Source organism: Salvia miltiorrhiza, chromosome 3 (genome assembly GCF_028751815.1).
Source record: "Salvia miltiorrhiza cultivar Shanhuang (shh) chromosome 3, IMPLAD_Smil_shh, whole genome shotgun sequence".
In the NCBI taxonomy this organism is placed as follows: domain Eukaryota; kingdom Viridiplantae; phylum Streptophyta; class Magnoliopsida; order Lamiales; family Lamiaceae; genus Salvia; species Salvia miltiorrhiza.
In genome coordinates, this window is record NC_080389.1 from 16,086,582 (window position 1) to 16,092,555 (window position 5,974).

At 36.0% G+C, this 5,974-nt stretch overlaps 1 long non-coding RNA gene across 1 annotated transcript; it reads right to left on the reverse strand.

The window, feature by feature from the left end:
* Positions 1-283: 283 nt before the first annotated feature.
* LOC131017877 (uncharacterized) lies at positions 284-3,414 on the reverse strand. The gene is made up of 3 exons (XR_009099907.1): positions 3,007-3,414; positions 1,130-1,193; positions 284-609 (listed from the first exon to the last, which is right to left on the reverse strand). It is a non-coding gene; the product is annotated as an uncharacterized LOC131017877 (long non-coding RNA).
* Positions 3,415-5,974: the final 2,560 nt, after the last annotated feature.

Genomic DNA, 5,974 nt, shown 5'->3' on the forward strand with positions numbered 1-5,974 from the left:
ACTTAATAGAATCTTAATACCAATAAGATTTCATATACATATGTTGATTCGTATATCACTTTGATTTACTATGGGTGAGAGTTATATAGTAACTTGAGTACTTTATATCTTGGGTGATAGCGGTCAATATATGATATTTGATTATCTGTATTTGTACCCGTATGTCGCAGCCCGAAAACCCAACACTAGTGATAGTGGGGTACGAGTATCGATACGACTATTTTTAAAAGAATAAAAGATAAGAAGAATAGGTCGAACATCAAGCGAAAGCTCGCATCAAAAGGTGTTAAAGAAATCATTATAAATGAACCCAAGGGTAAAATCGTCAACGTCGTTATAACTTTTTAATTATCAGGAATTTCACGAACAAAAACAAAACGGGTATCGCTCATTTTTCGTAAGGGAACATAATATGCAGAGTATCGCAGCAAAAGGCGAACCGATTATATGTATGAAGACATATAACCGTGAGTACATTGCTTAACTTCAAAAGAAAATTAAAGTATATCAATCATCAAGACTTTATCGTCAAAATGGAAATACGATAAAGTAAATACATCCTCCAACATTTCCCCGCCAGCACCAGACCAATCTCGCTCCTCGCTTAGTCTGCACATTTAGAAATACATGTTGGGCGTGAGTATATAATACTCCGTGGGCAAACGCCGAAAAACAAGAAAGGCGCTCTTAGAGCTATAAGTTTGAAGCTTGCCACATCTCAGCAATACACAGAAATAAGTTAGTATTAAATGAATCTGTGCATGCAGTTTTAATAATCAACATCATAAATAAACGAACGAATGACAGCTGTCAAAGATCTCAACATGTATGCACCACATCTACAACTCATTATTATCAAAGGTACTGAGAAGTAGGCCTCCCTCTCAGGTACCGTGACCGGCCGACCCGAAGACGGCTCACAGTCACCTCTGTGCACAAAATCCCGCTTGTGGCAGGACCGAATTCGTCTCATCAGTAGAGGGTAACACACAAGTCATTATCAACAAAAATCGGCAAGTCAAACAGTTCTCAAACATCATTTATCTCAAAACATTTGATAAACTCATTACATCATCAAAACAGTTTTAGAAAGCTCATATGATATGTGTATACTCAAAATATTGCCCACCTGAAGACCTTACTCAAACACTCCCGTCAAAGCGGAGTTACTTACTTCCTTGCTCTGCTCGTGTCTTCAGGGATCATCGTCATCATCGAAGGTTCATGTCATAAAATGAATCTCGATTAGAACTCAACGACAAAAACTCATGCCTTAACTCATGCTCTATCTTATATTCTATCTCTTGATCGACTCTACATAAACTTCTTCACTCATTTCAAATCCTTAAGTCCAAGGATAGGTTTCAAGAAAATCATGGTTCTAAGTCTCGATTTATCTCTCATATAAGACTCGTCTAATCTCATTAAAACACTTAGGCAACATAAACACATAAGGCACATAAGAAAATACAATCAAACATCAACAAATCATGTTCTGTTTTTCCCACTGACTCAACTTCAAAATTTAACACGTTCTGACTCCGACATCTCCTGGACTCCAGATTCATACCAAAAGAAAGGTATTTGAGTCTAGTGTCATTTAAAAAAAAGTAGAGTCAGAAACTCCAAGTGGTTTGGGAGATATGGCGTTTTTACCACGGTCTACCATATTCGGCAGTTTTGAGCAATCGGAAACATTGATTTTTGAAAAATAGTAAACGTTGTCAAACGGATCTCAAATTTGGTGGATATCTAGCCCATACAGTAAGGTTGATATCATAAAACTTTGGGAAGCTAGATCACACAGGAAGCTACTGAAATGAATGACTTTGTCCCCTGTTCTCTGAAATTCCCGGTAGAAATGTGCAGATTTGGTTTTGCATTTTGTAAAAATAGTAAATCAAGTCCAAATGACTTGAAATTTTACCGGTATTCTCAAGACGCATGTAGGGACATGCTGTAAAAGTTTCAAAGCCATTAGACATCGACAACCCGTCGATCACAGTAGGTCAGTAGCCTACGAAAAATCACCAAAACTCATCTCAAACTCTTAAATGCTCAATTCAACATTTCTTCAAAGAAAACCAATCAAAGTTCATTTTAAACACATATAACACTCAAAAACATTCAAAACATTTAAAATACTCATCATACTCAAATTAACTCTCCTCTTTTACATCTTAACTCAAATTTCAAGGAAAACGTTTCTACAAACGTATCAAGTCAATCCTCTTCTCAATTTCATGCTTAAAAACACTCAATCATTCAAAATGACCTCATACTTCATATAACTCATTTTATACACATAAATCCCCTTTAATCATACCAACCAAACTTTAATAAAAACTCATATATTCACATAAACTCTCAACAAAAACATGACAACTTCACAAAATGGTCATAAAGCAAATTAGACCTCATTTTATCAATTATTGACTTCTCAAATATGAAAACTCAAAAACTCTCATAAACTAACTCAAGCCAAAGTTTTACTTAGCTTCCAATAGACTTAATCAAACATATTAAAACACCAACATCATGCTCAATTACACATATCTTAAGCCAAATCATTTATTAAACACATAGACAAGAAAATCCCAATTTTTACCAAACTAAACTCTTTGACATTTTATGAACTCACATGGATCTTTAATCTCATCATATATCTATTAATCTTAACCCATTTAACTCACATATAAACCATCAATTTACAAATTAGAGCATAGATACACATAGCCCTAATTTTAGTAAACTAACTCATATCAAAATCATCATTTGACATCATATACTCAATTTACTCCATCAATCATCATCATATACATTTCATAGATCATTTTTCTCACCCCAATTCAAGGAAAGAAAAAGAAAATTTTTTGAAGGGTATAAGACCCATATTTTCGAAAATTTAGAGAAAAATGAAGGGGGTGGTTTTCTTGCTTCAAACTCTCAAGAATACTTATATATAATCTCAAACAAGTCTAATCTATGAATATGGAGATCACTTACCCAAACTTACACCCAAAACCAAACTTTCTCTCTCTAACTTTGAAGATCAAACTCCAAAGATCTTCTTGGATTCAAGGAGGTGGAAGTGTTTAGTGTAAGATTTAGAGGGTGATTTGTGTTTTTGGTGTGATTTTGTGAAGCTCCGAAGGTCTTGTTAATGGTTGTCAATGGTGGAAAGTAGAGAGATGAAGGGAGGGAGAAGGTGGTGATCGAAAATTTGGGGTGGAGTGAGAGAGAGAATTATCTTGAAAGATTTGAGAGGATTTTGCTAATCTTATAGAAGATTTGGCAATCTTAGTGAATATTGGCATTAATTGCCTTGATCTCTCTCTCTCATAATCTCTACACTCTCTCTAATCTCTACTCTCTAAATCTCTACTCTCTCAATCTCTACACTTAGTAAATTTTAGTAATTAGTCTCATACTTGGGAAATTAAAAAAATAAATCATGTGAGAAGGGTGATTAAATAATAATCACAAAAACTATGGAAATATTACTCATTAATAAAGTACCATAGTATAATTATTCATGTGACCAAAATAAAATAATTATAGCACTAATATTAGTGCACTCACTCAATTATAATATTCCTCATCATAGGAAAAATAATTTAAAAATATTATGCTTGGAAAAATTTCCATAAACCGGCATCGTTCGATTTCTCGGTAAAAATAAACCGCACTTTCTTTGGAAACTTAATAAAAATTCCCAAGTGCTAAGGTTTCAAATAAAAATCATAATAATATGGTCATATTGACACACGTCACAAAATCACATAATCACTCAGTCACGTAAATTCACATAACATCACATCAAAGCAGTCGACAAACACAAACAGACTAAACGTCTCTCTCTAACCGACTATTTTCATCGAGGTTCTCACTCTTTCTTTCTCGACTCTATTTCCAACTCATTATTCCTATTTTCTTAATAGGACAGTCAATCTCTGATATCTCAGTATCCGGTAACTCTATTCCCGGTAGTTGGAAATAAAATAAAATCTCAGCTCAATTCAATCAGCATCTCTATCTCAACTCATTTCTCAAATCTCATCACTCTAATTCCATCATCGGTTTATTCACTCGTATCTCTATTTAAAAGACAATCTGTCTTATCTGCTCATAAAAAAAAGTAGTCTCGTATTTCGACATCTCAGTACTCTCAATAGTGTTAAGACACTATCTCACAACATGAGGAAAAGTACGGGGTGTTACATCCTACCCCCCTTAAAAAAAAATTTCGTCCCGAAATTTGAGTTATTCACCTTCGGGAAAAAGTTCTGGGTACTTCTCTTTCATCTTCTCTTCAACTTCCCATGTTGATTCTTCTTGACTGTGATATCTCCATTGGATTTTTATCAAAGGAATCGATTCGTCCCTCAATTATTGGATCTTCCAGTCCTGCATAGCATCAGGTTTATCTCTTCGTAGCTCAAAACTGGTTCCAGGGACACTTCTTCTTGATAGATGACGTGTTTTGGATCAAACACGTACTTTCTCAATTGAGAAACATGGAAAACGTCATGGACGTTCGCGAAGCTCAGAGGCAACGCTAGTTTATAGGCTACATGGCCTATTTACTCTAATACATATCATAAGGTCCTATATATATCTCGGTTTGAGTTTTTCGTTAACTCGAAAATGACATGCTCCCCGGGATAGGGAAAAACTCACACAAACATCATTTCTAACGTTGAAAGAATCTATCGGTGATTACTCAACTGTTTGATTTTCTTCTCTCGATTTTGCTAATCGATGCCATAATTCATGGCTATGTGGTTCCACTTCTATTGTGAAAGTCTCTAATAGGTATAATTGTATAAGGTTGCCAAAGTGGCACCTTCACGTGTTAACACGTTAAACATCCTTCTACGAATGATGCCATCTCTCGCTTCTTATTCTCCTATCAAAGCGTCGTTTCAGTCTTGGCACGTATTCATACTTTCCGCCTTTGCGGTGTAAAAGGTATCATGAGCTTTGCTCGAAATTTCGTTTTTCAGCTCTTCTTTATCAGGCACACACAGTCGCTCTCTTAAAACTAAGATGGCATTATCTGCCGCCTCTTAATACTTCTCTATTTTCTTGATTCGAATCTTCATTCGCAATCTTTCCATCTTCTCATCCTCTCTCTGAGATGTGACTATTCTCGATTGTAGGTCAGGTATAACGTTCAGTGCAGAAATTATTATTTCTGTCGTTTGTGGTGGTATTACTACCTCCTAATTCATCTTCTCGAATTCCCTGATTAGGTTCACTTCTCGTGTAAGGAGAAATCTTAACTCTCCCTGATTCTTTCTGCTCAATGCGTCGGTTACAACGTTAGCTTTTTCCAGGGTGATAATTTGCTCCTCGATCGTAATCCTGCACTAACTTTCATCATCTTCTTTATCGCATGTTCAGATCTTTTTGCTCAAGAATTATTTGAGACTTTTGTGATCGGTGTATATCTCACATAGTGCTATGTAGAGACGGTGTCTCCAGATCTTCAAAGCAAGCACTACGGCTGCTAATTCTAAATCATGCGTTAGATAACTCATCTCGTGTGGTCTCTGTTGTCGCGAAGCATACGCTATAACTTTTCACTCTTGCATCAGTGCACACCTTGGACCATTTTTCGATGCATCAGTATAAACTGCATACTCTTGATCCGCTGGGGCAAAAGTAAGCCTCTTCTTTAGCTTTTGAAAACTTCGCTCGCATTCGTCCGTCCAAATGATCTTAACTTCTTTCTTTAGCAGGTGCGTCAATGGCTTAGCGATTTTCGAAAAGCCCTCTATAAAACGTCGATAATATCCTGCTAATCCCAGAAAACTGCGAATCTCGTGCGGTGTGGTTGGCGATCTCCATTCCTGTACCGCTTGAACTTTCGCTGGGTCTACCTCAATTCCTCTCGCGGAAACGATATGGCCAAGAAAATTAATTTCTTTAAGCCAAAACTCGCATTTGCTAAACTTAGCATACAGCTTTT